Source organism: Carassius auratus, chromosome 20, assembly GCF_003368295.1.
Source record: "Carassius auratus strain Wakin chromosome 20, ASM336829v1, whole genome shotgun sequence".
Lineage (NCBI taxonomy): Eukaryota > Metazoa > Chordata > Actinopteri > Cypriniformes > Cyprinidae > Carassius > Carassius auratus.
In genome coordinates, this window is record NC_039262.1 from 9,007,975 (window position 1) to 9,025,912 (window position 17,938).

The following is a 17,938-nucleotide window of genomic DNA, read 5'->3' on the forward strand; positions in this document are numbered from 1 at the left end:
TGCAATTTAAAATGAACATCTTTTTTAAAAAAAAAAAACATTTTATTTTGATTAGTCAGAATGTTCAATCAAAAAGAACACGCATGGAGGATTAATGTCACATTTACATAGTTTATTTTTGTTATATAAAATGACCCCATTATTAACTCAACTTCAAGCCATCCTAGGCATATATTAGGTGACTTTCTTCTTTTAGATGAATACAATCAAAGTTATATTAATGAATGCCCTCCCTGGCGCTTCCAAGCTTTATAATGCCAGTGAATGGTGGTCGAGACTTTGAAGCTCAAAGAAGTGCATCGATCCATCATAAAAAGTACTTCATGGCTCCGGGGGGTGAATAAAGGCCTTCTGAAGCGATGCATTTGTTTAAGAACAATATCCACATTTAAATCTTTTTAAACCGGAATCTCTAGCTTCTCCTATCTATTGTATGTGCATAAGAGAGTGACGTTAGCAGATGACATAAAATGTAAAAGATTAAGTAAAAAATTATGCTGGACGATTGCAAAAACCCAAACTTTATGTAATTCTATTATTTAAAACAGTAATATTTTTCTAGATTATTTCATCACCAGTGTTTATTGTTAGTGTATTGTTAATATTTTGCAGTGCTTTTTTCCCCTGTTAGTAGTACTGTATGAATCACAGCTTGCTTTGTTCAGTAATTAGGCCACAATGCTAATACGAGTAGTTGCGTACTGTACATTGAAAGCCGCAGGCATGTTTGTAAATGCGCATGTTAGTCTAAGTCTCTTGTGTAAAGAGATCCCCAAGCTAGGGAGCAGAAATGGGACGTTAAAAAGAAGGAGATAATGAGAAACAATTTAAAATCAGATGAAGGGCATTGGGTATTCCTAGAGGGAATGAAGACTGAGATAGTAGCTAAACATATCAACCAAACAACCATCTACCTGAATGTGGCTAACAGTAACACTGGGAGAAATGATTGAAGTGTTTTCACAGTGATTGACATGGTGTGTAGATATACGATTCCCTTTGGGATGTGCAGATCAAAGCCGACAGGATAAAAGCAAGGCAGTTTCCTTTTAGCCGTGTCAGTAATGGTAATGATTTCCTCCAGGGGAAATTACGGAGAAGCTACATGCTAAAATCCTGTGGCGTAACAGTTACACGAGTGGTGAGCGCAGATGTTAAGTCACCTAAAGCCATTTACGCTGATACTGGTAAACGAACACATCCTTCATTCACTAAGGTGTATCTTTAAAGAGTTGTATGATGGAAGTCAAATAACGTAAAGCCAAAATTTTACTGTCACTTTGATCATTTAATGCATCCTTGCTGAATAAAGTATACATTATTAAAAAGAAACAAAAAACAGGCAACAAACTTTTATTTTTCAATGGTAGTGTAGCACAGGATAGAGTTTAATCTCACCTTCATTCCCTAATAGGTTTTTAAGTAGTATCCTTATATAAGGAGTGTTAGCTTGGGAAGAGCGTTTGTTCATGATCGCGCCCTTCCTGTGCATTTAAAATATGTATAATCTTTCACCGAAACTTGGTCCTTTTCCCACCTCCACCCACAGTGCTTTAGAGTGATTCAGCGTTAAGCTTGACAGTCAAGCTCAAGTGCAGACAGACAAAAGTTGATCCTGCACGAGACAGAAATGAGGATGTTTAAAATCTCCTGCCATGGATAAGGAAAAGCCAATGCTAGTTTATTTTATTATGGACTTCACAGGGATTTTGGCAGAATTCCATGTGAAATATTGTTGCTTAACATTAACCTCTTTGTAGCTTCACAGCCAAGAAAAACTTAAAGAACTTTTGGAGTAGTCAGAAAGTATAGCATTGAGAAAATTCGATGTAGATGTGCTCTGTAACTGACACTTTTATATACTTTGATTCTGTCATCAGATGATAAATCAAGTGTTTAAACAGCCTTTCATCTCATATTCGCAGTGACAGAGACGCTCTTAAACAGTTTTGTTCACACCAGTTTCTGGAATGTAGAATGCTACCCAAATACAGTGAAGACATTGTGAAATATTATTGGAATTGTAAAGAGCTGTTTTCTGTTTTAATATATTTTTCAGCAGCCATTACTCCAGTCCTCAGTGTCACATCATCTTTCAAAAAACCATTCAAATATGCTGATTTGAGGGTTTCTGTCATTCCCTGTTGAATTACAGAGGAGCAGTGCATGTATACATATTATGTACATAGAAAAGAACTGCCTGGGGGTATTTCCAAGATGGCCATCAAGTGAACTGACTTGCTTGAAGAGACTGTGTCCCATATATGTTGTAGCGTTTGTTCTAGCAGGCCATGTTAGTCAAGCTCGCATCAGGTGACACTCAGCTGATCAACGTCTACCTATAGGAATACAAAGCCAAACATAATTCCTTTAATAAGGTCCTTTCAGTAATTATTCAGCATCTATCGCTTTGCTCAGGATCTAATCACCCACCTCCATCCCCAGCTCCTCCTCCAATCCAGTCAGGACTTGGCATTGGATATTTCTTCTTGAGTCAGACCACTGAATTATGTTGATATATGAAATAATCACTTAGAACACTGATGATATCTGCTACATTAATCATTAATGTTGGTTCTTTTCATTTTACCCTAGGGGGTTATTTATGCCCTCCCTGCTCATATCCATGCTACGCTGCATAAATGGCCAGGGAGTGTTGCACAGAACAGAACCATACCCCCAACCTAAAATGTATACTAATTGTAAGTTATCTTTGATGATAGTCGTCCTGACAGAACTGACTTCGTAATTGATTGATAGATTCTAAACCGCCTTTTCCTGGGGCAGTGATCTTACAAATATATTTATATTTTTTGCTAAATCTTTAACCACATAATAGATCCAAAATGAACCCAATTTGCCCATGTGTGGCAAAATCACAAACGGCCCAAACAAAAGCGGCCCCTCTCAATATCTGTACACCAAAACAATCCTAATGAGCTGGTCAGGGTGACCCTTGTTCAACATCTGGTGTTGTAATTGGACGGCCAGGACTGACCCCTCCATGCTTTGATTAAAATGGGCCTTGATTTTTACGGGCCAGCTAACGGAATCCAGACCCCCAGCACTACGACTCCCATCATCGTGGGAATGGCGGGTTCCCTTAACGACAAGCGGACTGCCCACTATCAATGAGGTTAGCGTGGGTAATAATGACCCTGCTAGCCCCACACTACATTTTTGTCCAATTAGAGCACAGCACACTTCAAAAGGCCATACCTTCAGCACAGCAAGATGCACATGAGGTAGAATGGGATAGACAGGAGAAAAAAAAAAAGAAAACCAGAGAAGCCGCCATGTTAAGGACCCAGGAGGAGGGTCCATAGGGTCTTTATAATGGAGCAGTGGCCTGAGTGTGTGTGAGGCTGGGTTATTGTCAAAGGACATACAGAGGCTAATGGGGTTTTGAGATTTGGGATTTGTAGTTGGTAATAACTGAGGCCAGGAAAGGTCTGTCTGAAGAAGTGCATTCAATGGGGAATAGAATGTGTTTTTGTTCAAACACAGCTAATGTGTTCCACAACTTCCATGATTTGTCATATCCTTTTTTGTAGATGTGAAAGAGGAAAATGTTAATGACAAGTTGCCATATATCTATTTGTCTGTCCGTCTCTATCTATCTATCTATCTATCTATCTATCTATCTATCTATCTATCTATAATTATATCTATCGTTCTATCATTCTGTCATTCCATCTCTTTAGTTCTATTGTTCTATTTATCTCTTTCTGTAAATAATTATGCATGTTGTTCTTTGTATATCTGTTTTTCTGTCTATTATACTCTGACGTTTTATTGTTCTGTCATTCTGTCATTCTTACATTCATTCCATCTTTCTGTAGTTCTATAGCTCTATCTGTCTTTCTTTCTGTAGTTCTATTGTTTTATCTTTATTTTCTGTCTTCCTATTTGTCTATGTAATCTATTTTTCTAGCTATTAATCTTGCTTTCTTTTGTTTATCTGGTTCTGTACCATCAAAAATGTATTTTTCCAAGGCATTTTCCTTTTAATTCTGAATGGTTCACAGTCCTGCAGTGACGTTGCTGAGACTTTTTAAAATGAGTTAGAAGATTCATATAGGTGCAGGGTTTTACATCAAAATCATGGCCCCATTACTCTCTTATCATCAGCTTTTTCAGTAATGTGATGTCATACTCTCATTCACTCACCTGGAATCATCAGTTTATCTTCTGGGAATGAAGGCAATTGTTGGCCCTTCACCCTTGCATCCACTTCAGCAGATTACTAAAGGATTTCAATCTGTTTATTACCCAGAAGATCATCCAATTAGTGCTTAATCCGAAGGTTTAAAGTGTTTTAAAAGTGCACCTACTTTATTATAAAGTCATTTTGCACGGACGTCTAGGAACCAGTGTTCTTTGTAGTGTTCTCAGCCTGTGGTGATGCTGAGCTGACTATGATCTTATAAGGGTTTTTGCAGAGTTAACTCTACCTTTGAGGCATAGTTATCACAGATCTGGGGTCAGTTTGGGAATGACAGGAGTTCATCTGCTGAAGTCTGCATGTTGGTAATACCTCCTCAGGCTTAACTGTGACCTGTAGGTCACACACACACACAGACATACAGCTGATGCGCTCAGGGCCGTCAATGCTTCAGTGTATCAGCCCCCTGGTGTTCTCACTGACCCAATGACAACACACATGCACACACTCTGTTTCTTAATCCTCTGATAGGTCACATAGCCTCTGGTGTGCTTTGACACCATCCATCCATCCATCCATCACAATTTCTGTAACTATCGATGTGACCCTGCCGTGTTGATGACAAATTGCCTGAATAAACATATGGATTTAAATTTTAAATTGTATGTGATTCAGAACAGATTTGAGTATGCCAAGTCCAATCTCACTATTAACTAGCTGATTTTTAGCATGCACATTATTAGCATATTGGCTGTTTATTAGTTCTTATTAGGTAGCCTACATATTAATGTCTTATTCTGAATAACAATGTTCAAGATCCCTTAGTTTGACCCTTCAGTTCTGAAATTTTACAGATTTTTATTTTAAATTGAATTCATACCTTTTCCACAAATTGTGAAACATTTGAAATGAAATTTTGTAAAATATGTTTAAATAATATTAAGATTTTGTCTAATACTTTTGCAATTCAATTGGAATAAATGACATAACAGTAATGAACATGCAAGCCAGTCAAATTAGTCAGATGGACTAAGGGTGAGAAAATACCTGTGCTTTTGTTCTTTAACTAAACTTCAGGTAATTAACGGTGAAAAGGCATAAACGTCAGAGCTAGCCTTACCACATTCCATCAATGTTAGAAGTGTTGAAATGCATGCTAAATGCAAATGTTCATCGATATAATCACATTTGTCATTCCTGCAGAAACCTGCGCATGTTGTATGTTGTATGTTGCATGCAATGAAGCAGTCTGAAATCCAACAATCCACACTAGTTCATTATGGGAGTAATTATCAGGTAATTTTCCTCCAAATTGAAAGCAAATAGCTGAGGTTACATCAAAGGACGAGTCCCCATAATGCTTCTCTGTGTGTTTCCATAGAGACGGATAATTTTTAGAGCTTGACCCATGATCCTCACCTTTCACCCCCCACTCAACCAGACCCCTTAATACCTTCCTGTCTCCATTAGGGCAGTGCTGGGGGTCACAGGCATTAGAGGTCAGAGAGGAAAGTTCATGTTGCCGCTCAGGTCACATCACAAAATAGGGGCATTGTGATATTTTTAAGTCAGTTTTTGAGATAGGGAAGATGGGGTAGAGTATATTTTTAGGTGTGAGAGAGTGTGTGTAAATAATAAGATGTAGGTAATTTGCCATTTGCCATTGCAATAGGTGCAATTAACTAACCATCCAGTCCATTGCATTTGAAGATTTAAAGCTTCCCTTCACAGATGACTGAGAAGAGGAGAGTGTGTTGAGATTTAGTGTGACTGAGGGTCAGACTATTACAGGGCCTGTGAAAGAGGAGTGAGGGGCCGACAGCAGTTTTGTGTGATTTCTCATTAGTCATTTACCCTGACAGTACAATGGAGGCGGTCTGACAGACAGGAGATTACAATGAATATACCTACATCTGTACAGTTGAACTCTGTATAGCACCTGCATTTACACATTTTTCAACCACTTTCAGTGAAACACAAACACACTTTTAGTTAGCTGCCTAAATGGGGACATACCCTTTATTTCTATTGCTTGTATATAAAGTGAATTATAAATCTTACAGAGTAGCCCAACACCCCAAACCTTATTTTTTGTGTGAAGAATACAGTATTTTTATTTATAATTTTATATATATATATATATATATATATATATATATATATATATATATATATATATATATATATATATATATATATATTACATATCATGTTTATCATAATGTTTTACTTTAATATTTTTATTTATTATTTTTCACAATTGAGGGCATCATGGGATGTCTTCAAATTGAGTTTTGTCACATTCTGTAGACCAATTGTGCATAACGTATAGCTAAGTATGCATGCGTATTTTGGAAATGTTACTTTAACCTTTAATTAAATAATTACTATAATAAAAAAGGCTTGTTTAAAAACATGAATATCGTTGTCTTTCCAGACTGGCCTACAAATTGGGCCTATAACTGAACATCATCAGTAATGTCTACAGCTGTGTTAAAGCTCTTCAGCTAACACAAGCCTCTCAGGACTTATTAGTACTGTAGAGGTTCTGTTTATTAACAGGAAAATGAAAAAGCACTTTTTTTTTTTTGCCAAGATGGAAAAGTGTGAACATCTTCATTTCCATCTGTTTCATTGTGTGGCGTTTACACACTGCAGGTTTACTGGATTCCCCAAATGCAGATGCGAGTCCTCAAAATATCAGAATTCAGTTGTCCGATACAACAGTACTGACAACCGTATTCAGCTGCTGTGTGAATGTAACCAGTTTGAAATTAGCTTTTTGGTGAACTTTCATGGGTTTATGCTTTTAGTGGCTGTACCTTTCATTATCTCTCACACACATCTATGGGATATGTATGGTTCTTACTCCATATAATGGTAATATTTATCTTACTGTGGCCTTAACAGTCTCCTAACCACCCACAGACTGTATCCACATTCATGCAATGAGGGCACTTAAGGACTGGCTGTGTGTATGTGTGTGTGTGTGATGTCCACCCCTATATCTCCTATACACTAACTCATTTTATCTTTGAGCCAAGTGTGTATTTCCCCACCATCTATAATGTTGTTTCATCCTGTTCTTCTCCCTCACTGAAGCACTTCGGAGACAAAAGCTCTTGCTCTTTCTGTGTTTTATAAAAATTATTATTTAAAACTTGCCCACAGTGATGTCTGCCTCCATAAAGATTCCTGTGTGATGACATGGCAGAACAGACTTGTATACAGCCATCGCACAAGGTGATTGATCGACCGGCGCTCACCCCAAACCAAACTCTCACATGCTGGATCTGTAGCGACTTGCCAGGGCTGAGAGAGGTATTAGGGTGTGTGTGAGAACCACAGAAGAGAGAGAAACTGAGTAGGAAGAACAAGTCTTTGAAGAAGGTGAAAAAAATACCTGCAGCCAGGTGTAAAGTGGGACCTCTCTTTGCCTCTTTTTGTCTCTCTCTTTACCCGTTCCTCATTTGGAGCTGGTCTTGCAGTCTTTCTGAACACACACACACACACACACACACCCATTCCCTCTCTCCTGGGTTCTACTGCCTGGTGTGATTTATGTGTTCTGCATACAATAGCAGTGAGGCTAGAAATAGAGAGAGAGAGCATTAATGTACTGTTAGACTAGTTCACTGTGACAGTTTGCCCAAAGCACCTTAGGTGGAAAATCCTCAATCCTTCTAATCCTTCTAGACATCTAATTATCCTGGGACGGATCTTTCTCATTGACTTCAGAATGAATGGCGTGTTAACATTAGGTGTGTAATGATATCGCAATGCAAAACTGCAGTGATATGACAGATGAAATAAGTAAAGAAGGAACGCAGAGAAAAGGAATGGAAGTTCCAACAGATGGAGAGGATGCAAAGTAAGAAGATTATAGACAGAACAGAGAGGAAGGATGGAAACGGGAAGGAAGTTAGATTTGTAGTGACTTTGTGCAACAATACGTTTTTAAAAATAAAGGTGCTTAAAAAGTTCTTCATAGCCATGCCATAGAAGAACCATTCAGTCAAAGGTTCTTTAAAGAGCCAGTAAGATGAAAATTCTAAGCTTCCTATCACTGTTTATAAGTCCTGTACATTAGGTTTAAATCCATCCAAGGTTAAAAAACATTGTCATTTTGTCAAAATATCATTTTAAAATTACCTCAATTCTCAGAGATCCCCAAACGGTTCGCGCGAAGCTGTTCAAAAGATTCAGTGTCCTTAAACCCCACCTTTCGGTAGCATACTGTGTTCTGATTGGTCAACTGACATAACCAGTTTGGATTGGTTGTGCCGCACACACCTCCACGGTAAACTATTCGTTAGCATGTGTTTGGTGTGAATTATGTCTTATTCCTCTCATCGCGAAGCAAACAGTAAAATAAAAAACTTGAACAGTCTCGCTGCTTTTTCTTCTTTGTGGGTGTATTCAAGCCGCGCGCTTCAGTTTGAATCTGAATAGCGTGTTCAGCGCGGGGGCGTGGTCACATTGGATATAACGAAGGGAGACATGAAAAACAGACAACGCGTTGTTTTCATATGGATTACTTTATCACAGAATATCTGTTAGCAGCACTTGTTTAGTTTTAAAGTAGACATGTCAAGCTTTCTATACATATCTCTCTCATGTCTCTTCGTTGAGTATTCACTGAGTTACACTTCATTTTAATGGGACAGGTCGGAGTTTCGTTTCTCCCAACACGTAGGCGGAGATTATTATGCAAAGTGCTCCTAGTGACGTACATAGAGATGGGCAAAAGATTTGAAATCTATAATGACTCGTTTCAGCGATTCAGAGTCGACTCCTTACTTTAGAAGCCAATAACTTTATAAATCGTGTACTTTTTGGTTTAATTATTTGCACATTGTTTACACAGATGGACAGCTACATCATACACTGTAATACAGGTAATTTTTGATTTCCCATCTGTGTGGCTCTTTAAATAACAATCTCTTTCTTACCTTTTTTATAATCTTTCGCCACAAAGAACCTTTGAGAAACAGAAAGGTTTTTCAGATGTGAAAGGTTCTTTATGGAACCGTTTATACAACAAAAAAAAGGTTGTTCTATGGCATTGTGAAGCACCTTTATTTTTAAGAGTGTACATCACCATTTAAAAATACTGTACGATAGATGAACAGATAGGACGGAAGGAAGGAAGCCTGATGGATAGAGGAGGAGGAAGAAAGGAAGCTAGGAAGGAAGAGAGACAAAAGAAATGAAGAAATATAGGCAGACAGAAGTCAGACGAACAAAAAGTAAGAGAATGAAGGAAGGACTGACAGAAAGAGAAAACAGAGGAAGGAAGGAAAACAGACAAAAGGAAGGAAAGAAGTTTGACAGACGGAAGTAAGGAGGAAGTCAGACAGGAAGTAGGTAAGACCTAATGAAGGAAGACAGGAAGGAGGAAGTTAGACAGTAAGTATATGTTACAAACAGTAAGAAGGAAGATGGACACAAACAAAAGACTCAATAAAGACAGAAAGAGAAGAAGGAAGAAAAACAGACAAAAGTCAACTAAAATGAAGTTAAACAAACAGGTAGAAAAAAAGATAGGTAGAGAGGAGGATAGGCAACCGGAAAAGGAAGACATACCGAAAAGCAGAAAGAAAGAATGCAGACGGAATGAATGAAACCAGACAAACAAATAATCTTGACAAACAGACATAAAGCAAGAGGAGGAAGAAAGAAATAATGGATGAGGTTCAGACAGGAGAAATAGACAGGAGAGAAGAAATGGAGGAAAGACAAATGAGAGTAAGTTTCTTTTTTCACATTTTAGCGCAATTTGTTAGCAAAGGATTGTGTTTGGTTTTTAGTCTGGTTTGTTGGGCATTTGTCAGTGTGTGTCTATGGGAATCTATATCTGTGTGATTGATGATCTTGAGAGCTGCTTCTCCTGCTGGTAAAGAGTTACTGATTGAAAGAAAACCAGAAAATAGCTCAACTCAAATCATTCCTCAAATACCAGCCTGTCATAAAACCACAGACTCATCTGTCGTAAGGCTGCACTCAATGACCCCATGTTCACAAGTTCACAGTTAAAGAATGTGTCCTTTTTCAGTTCATAAGAGTGAATCTGAATTGAACTGGCCACAGCACTCCACAAATAGCATTACAATTTAAATCAGAATGACAGAAAAAGGAATTTAACAGTCACACAAAATATTGTTGTTGAAATTATCTAACATGACCAACTTAAATGGGTCATTTAAAAAAAGCCATATTCAGGTTTCTGGGTCTAAAACGGAGTCCTTAGGTAAAATTAGAACATTCTGGGAAATTTAGTTCCATCATGGTCAATAAAGTTAATTTACATAATATAATGAAATGGATTGCTGCTTTACCAGAACTCCAGCTGCCTGCCCTTGAAACAACAGTTCTGCCATCTCTGTTTCTCTGAGTATGATTCATTCACAATAGCTGCAGTCAATACACAAAGAGCTCAATGAATGGGTGCTGAGAGCAGAGAATCACAAATCAGATTTCCTCTGTGGATATTGAGTAATAGTGCTGGCCATGAGCAGTTCTGTGATTGAGTCAGACGAAAGCTTTGTTCACACTGGCAACACAAATCCAATGAATGTTGCATGTTCAATTCAAACCTGATTATTTATACTCTGAACAGCAGAAAAACACTGAATCTGATTTTACAGAGCTTGCAGGGCAATACTGTATCGATTCCTCAAACATTCTTCTCCTGCACTGATCAGATTCATCAGTTCATTTAGCTTGAATCATTTAATTTCCCATTTTAGTAGTATGTCTTATTGTCTTTTTCAAGATTCTTTGATAAAGTTTACAGAGCAGCATTTATCTTTTGTTAAATAATAAATGTTTTACAGTCACTTTTATGTGTCCTTGCAAAAAAAAAAAAATGTTCAAATGTAGATTTTTTATTCTCTTTAAAACATACAGAACAATGTAGGCAAGCAATCAAATAATTAAATAAACAAACCAAACTATATACATAAATATTTTTGAATGCTAATATACATTTACGACAATGTCTTTTTGATTTAAAATGGATAGAATGTGTACAAATGGCAGTGATCTCATTGTTATATAAGTATGTATACAAAATTGCAATGACTCTTTTCTAACTTCTGATCTTGATCTTTTCTTAGCACATAAGGAATTTTTTGGGAAAATGTAAATCATCAGTGTTCACCTGTTGAGGAACATAACACTTGTTGTAGGAGAAAGTCCTAAAGTAAGTAGTGTAGAATAGATGCACTGACTGAACTGACAGACAAAACACTTGCAATATGCAAACTTGATATGAAAATCTGAAACATTTGCAGTGTAATCATAAATGCCTTTATGAGAGGACAGACACAGAAACAAAGAGAGCGAGTTAGAGTAACACATAAAATACCTACTTTTCACAGCCAACCAGGCCATTTATCCCACCAGCATGCAACGCTTGTGAAAACAACTCTCTGCATAAAATCACACTCATTTGATTATGTAAGCAAAAATCAGTAATTACTCCACTTATTTAAACGCTCATTCCCTGCGTGGCGCCTAGTGATTTCCAACAGTGAATGTGAGCGCTTTCATTGCATTTGTGTATTATTCAATCAAGGCTCCATATGCACTCATTTAGGAGCCATTGAGTCTGATGTATTGACACGCTGACTGCCGGCCTTTTTGGCTGCCTGTACTTGTTGAATGGGTCTGCTGGACACTGAATGCATTTATAATGGAGCTCTAGATGTGTGGACAAAGACACTCTCTCTGTCTCAATCACCTCTATCTTTGCAATTACAACATTACAGTAAAAATGTTAGCAGCTCTAAGTGTGGAGACACAATGGGGGAGAGAACAGTTATAGCTACTTGAATAGATTTAAATGGTCATTACAATAAAGATGGCAAGGGGAATTCACTAAAATTTTATTGCACCCACTGTTTATTAGTACTTGCTGTCATGTTGTTTTTTAAGCACCCAGAAATTATTTGATTCTTTAAAATGCATTAAGTACAATGCCATTAAAAAATTTAGAAATAATAATAAAATAAAAATAATATTTTTTATTCAGAAGCGATGAATTTAATTGATCTAAAGTAACTTTAAAGCCATCTACTTTGTTTCAAAAGATTTCTATTTAAAAAATACAGTTCTTGTGAATTATGTATTAATCAAAGAAGACTTCTAAGCAGAATATCAAGCAGCATTGCTGTTTTTAGTGTTAACAAAAATGAGAAATGTTTTTAGCACCAAACCTGCATATTTGCACATTTTAAAATAAATAAAAAATATATATTTTTAAGTGTGGTAAAAGAAATTACGATATTAGAGTTTTTACCATATTTTTATTAAATGAATGCAGTCCTTGGAACAGGAGACTTGAGGCTGCTGCTTTCCACAGGTAATAATAAATATATTTTATTAATATCTTTACACATTTCAATTTTATTTGCGTGGAAAAGAATGACAGTGGGATAACGCCTGCCTGGTTTCAGCTGGATTGAACAAACAACAGCAAAAAATGCAACAGTTATTTAGTGAATAACTGTTTTGGATCAGTGATTGCGAGTAGTTTGTGTTGTTGTGTGTGTAGGTGACATTCAGTGTGGGTCACTAGGGAAAGGAGATGCATGGAAAATGTCCCGACACAGTGTTTTTTTCCACTCTGCTCCACCGTGAGAGAGAGAAAGAGAGAGAGAGTATAAGCTGACTGTGGCAAAAGTGCAGAAACACACACATGCAGGCTCAATTCTGCTGACACCTCGGCTTCTGGGATGTTAGTTGCTCTGACAAAAAACCTGTACAGAGTATGGAAACACACACACATTCACAGAATGACCTCTATATGTTTGCTAGATGGACAGCTCTCTAAATCTCAGTTTGCATTTTCTTTCTACATTTTATTCTCAAAGCTTTATTCGCAGCTGTGGAATGATTTTGAGAGCGAGTCTGTTGTTAAACCTCAGCGTTGCTTCCTCACCCAGCTGCATTTAAGCGTCCTTGATTAAAGGCCTCTAATTTTCCATTTAAAATATTTCAGGATCTTGTAAATTTGCGTGATGGAAAAGCAAGCAAGCCAGCCTCAGGGGACTCCAGTGTGTTTGTGTGAGTGTGTGCGGGGTGACAGAGTTCAGGTGTGTTTGTGTGTGTGTGTATGTGGCGTCTCTATAAGATTTAAGGTAGGGGAAGGGTTGAACTTTTGAACTGACTCTCTTTAACTGTTATTTCATTTATAAAGACCATTAGAATTCAAATTGATATTTTACTTATGCATCATGTCTATTTGTGGGTTTCTGATCTGGTAGATGATGGTAGAGCTGAACTTATAGTAGCTTTTTAACCAACTTGTGTGAAGGGGATTTATTTTTTTCATCTAAAATAATTCCCCTATAGGCTTTTGCTGCTGCTTTTTTATTAATTAAAGAATTAATATTAATTTAAATAAATGCAATTAAATCATTTTTATTTTATTTTATTCCAGTAATTCTAAAATATAGAACATTATGATTTCCTCCATTTGTTTTCAGTTGATTGCTTTTGATTAGATTAGATTTGTTTGTCTCTGTTCGTCTGTGGATGTGCATTATGGTTTAATAACCAAAAAGGGTGCAAATGCTTTTTGCCTTCATTTGTTTCAAACATAACGCATTACTTTTTCACTTGAAAATTTTGCTAGAGGTTTCTAAAGCAGTGATATTCCAACGCTATCTCACGACCAATTCGTACGTATTTTACGAGGTGGCTTATTCGTACGAATTTGTACGACCTCACTCGTACGATTTTATACGACCCCAGTGACGGTTAGATTTAGGGGCGGGGTTAGGTGTAGGTCATTCGTACAAATTCATACGAATTGTGCAACTCGCAAAATACGTACGATTTGGCAACAATCATATGAATTTGTATGAGTGTGGTCGTACAAATTCGTACGAATAAGTCACCTTGTGAAAAATGTATGAATTGCCGTGAGATCGGGGTTGGATATTCACACATTTACTTTTCAATGGTACATTGATATTTTGGACTTATATAAAAGTATGTCACTTTAGCATATCTGTCAAGAGTTTTTGTTGTTAATGGATGATAATTTACGTAAGGTGGGGAAGACTGCTTGTTTTGCGCAAAGCTTGCATTAAGGTCACTAAAGCAGGGGTCGCTGAGGTCAGTCTCAATGTCAGCACGTCAGAAGGGTGTGCCGTTCAAATACTTCCCCTCCTTGAGAGAAAGAGCCCATAATCTTGTGTGCGATTAGCCTATCCTCAATTTAGACAGGCACACGTACACCCAAGCTCACCTGTCTGTTTTGACAGATACATCCTGATATCGATCAAGGAGCGTGTCTGACCCGTAGCTCTCTGACATTCACAGAGGAAGCTAAGCCTAAACTCTTTCTGCCTTGGGCAAAAGTTGACTGAACCACACACAAACAAACACATTTCTCTAGTGTCTCCTCCACACAGCATTCATTTTGAATTAATAGAGACAGACTTTAGGCCTGGCTGCCAGTTCGTATTGTTCTTGGCCAACTGTCATGTGGCATCTGGTGAGAGTGGATCTGGCACAGCGATGAACCACCATCATCGCCGATCAAATGAACTGAACAGAATCAGCCCATCTGCAGTCCCTTTCTCTAATAAAAAAATAAATAATGAAATCAGTTATCGGGACTGCGTGTGGGATTGGGTTCAGTTATGGAGACAGTGACATGTCGAGAGAAACAAAGGAGAGACTGAGAGAAAGCTGGTCTGATGATCAGAGTATGTGAATGTGTCTGAGAGAGAGAGATCAGATTTAACCCTCTCAGATTCAGTTTTATACTTATGAAATGTGTATATTAATAAAATGATTTATTATTGATTAGAGATTTTTTTTACTGGGTGTGTTTTTGTAACACTTAAAATCTTGAATCATCATTTTAAGATGTATTTAGGATCGTATGATCACGTCAAAGTTGTCTTTTTAAAATAATTCTGTTGGTAGAGGATAGATTATAATAGCTTAAAACATTTTGTTTCAATTCATTTTGATATCATTTTGTACAGTTGATTTTTTTATGACAAATCACTGTGTTTATGTTTTAGACTATAATGTTAATAAGTTTTTATAAAAAGCAATGCAAGGGAACATTTCTCTATCATTTGATTTTATCATTAGCATTTTACATTCATCCATTTATTTTATTTTATTCTCTTTTTATTTTTTTTTAACATCATTTGTTATTTGTGAATTTGGTTCAGAAACATTCCATTGCTTTTTATTTTTTTATAGTTCAAGCTAACGTTAACGTATAGCAAACTTGTGCAGCTTATCCAGATTAATTTACAAAAAAATGTAATGTCAAAAATATGGCCATAATAAGTTCCAGATTCCAGGACATTTGCTACAAAAAAATTAAAAGATGAAAAGGCTTGAAGAAATGTCCTCCAAAGTACCTTTAATTGAATAACTGTCCCATATATAGAATACAATTTCTATCTTTTCATTGTTGTTTTTCCGATCTCTTTCACAAACTCTGACTGCAAACTGTCTCACCGTCAGTCAAATCTATAAAAACGACAGCTACAGACAGATCTCTCTTACTCGAAGCAGGTTGATCTTATCCACTCGTTTTTACATTAAATTCCTAATTGAGTTACCATACTCTCTTTTATTTGAATCCTTCACCTTTCTATAGACAGCTTTAGTGTATGTGTGTGTGTGTGTGTGTGTGGTTGGAGCTTCACTGCGATGTTCTCTGGCAGGGGAGGTTTTGGAGGACTCCTGTGGTCTAGAAGAAAGAAGCTTATGCCCCTCTGATCTGTCAGGCAGAAAGACAGACACGGGGGAAAGATAGAGAAACGGAATGGGAGAAAGAGGGAAAGATAAAAAGACGGGCAGAGTCAGACGAGTGGGAGGCTGAGGGAGTCATTTGCAAGTTGGGGGAGGGATGTTGATGGAGCAGAAAGAGAGAGGAACGGGTGCGAATGACGGTGAGAAAAGCAGACGGGAAGAAAGAGATGAGAGGATGGGAGTGTTCTTAAGACACATTGACAGTAGAGGAGACAAGAGGAGGGAGAACAGCGGGAGAGGGGGGGATCAGGAGCCACGAGGAGGGAGGAGAGCCAGCGCAGGGGGGAGGCACCACCCTGCGGATTGAGACGTATCCCACATTGCCCTTCTCTCTGGTGGCACAGCAGGCAGGGCGCAAGGGCCGTGGTGTGTGGTGGTGTGAAGTTGACGTGGCGCTGGCCCTGGCACAAAGGAGCGGAGGAGGAGGGCGCCAGGCGCTGTGTGGCAGAGTTGCCCAGATACGGCCACTCAGGGTTGGCATGTTGTTTTTGTGTCTGTGATGCGCTTCCAGCCTGACACACACACACACAGACTCAGATGGCACACTTGTGTTTACATCCCCATCACTTATTGTCTCTTCATGAACAGGCTTGCAGCAGGGGTATCGGATAGCTGTTTATGAAATCGTGATGTGTCTGATAATGAGGAATCTTAATTGGTGTGAATTGTATAGAATTTAAATATTCTGGTCCCGTTCCACTTAATTATTCGGTTCCTTGTGATTCCATTAATGATTCTTTTAGTACCTTGAATTTTCAAAAAAAAAAAAAAAAAAAAAATTCATCAAATGAATACTTTTATACAGGAAGGCTGCATTAAAGAGTTCATATTTAATAGTGTTACAAACAGTTCTATTTCAAATAAATGCTATACGTTTGAACTTTCCATTCATCAAAGAATCCTTGATAATGTGTCATGATTTCCAGAAAGATTTTAACTTTTTTAGCATTGATAATATTAGGAAGTGTTTCTTGAGTACCAATTCAGCATATTAGAATCGTTTCTGAAGAATCACTTGACACTGAATATTGGCATTATGGCTGATGATTTTAAATGTATTAAAATAGAAAAGAGTTATTTTAAATTGTAATATATTTGACCTGTAATTTTTAACAAATAAATGGAGACTAGGTGACCATAAGAGACTTCTTTCAAAAACATTCAAATGATGTGATTTGCTCAAAAGAAGCACAAGAGTATTCTGTTAAGGAATTGGTTCAACTACACTTTGATTCACTAATTAAATGAGTCTGAGAGTGATCCATTCAGGATCTTTTGGACTACGCTGGTCACATTATTTATGTTTTTGATTCATTTAAAAGAACCGACTCAGAAGAGTCATCTGTTCAAGAATCTGTTAGAATACACCAAGGAGTTGTGTGCTTCTAATTCACTAAAAAGAATTGATTCATATGAGTCATCTGTTCAAGAAACAATTGGAATGTGGTGGGCATGTCATATGTTTCAGATTCATCACAAAGAAGTGACTCATAAGAGTCCTCTGTTAAAGAATAGATTAAAAAGAGTTTAAAAAGCCCTTGTAACAGTTCTTAATTCCCAGTGTTGTGTTAAAAATAAAACATAAAATCGTTTACATTTTGTGACGTCACAACCAGCACAACCCCCCCTCCCCCACGCACACATACATTTTTCTGCATGCGCTGTATGTTAGTCCTCTGTGTGTGTTTTGCATTAAAGTCTCGTCAGACGGGATTGCTTATGCGGTCAGAATGATTAGTCGTCTGTGAGTGCATCTGAGGCTGAAAAATCTCATCTGTCACTCTCCAATGAGAAAGCCATTCTTGCCATGATCTCTTTCCCTACAACTCTCTCTCTATTAACCGATGCCCGGTCTAATCAGTGCATTGGTGCTCTCTGTTGACCTGATGTGTAATGATTACAATCCAAAGCTTGGCGAGATAAAAGGCAGTGCAGGGGGAAAAAATCAGACCCCATCAAATTCAGCCCCATTTCCTCATG

At 37.5% G+C, this 17,938-nt stretch overlaps 1 long non-coding RNA gene across 1 annotated transcript in view; it reads left to right on the plus strand.

Moving 5' to 3' along the window:
- Nucleotides 1-17,938, plus strand: part of LOC113120814 (uncharacterized) — a 53,303-nt gene that overhangs the window by 24,419 nt on the left and 10,946 nt on the right. The window lies entirely within an intron of this gene.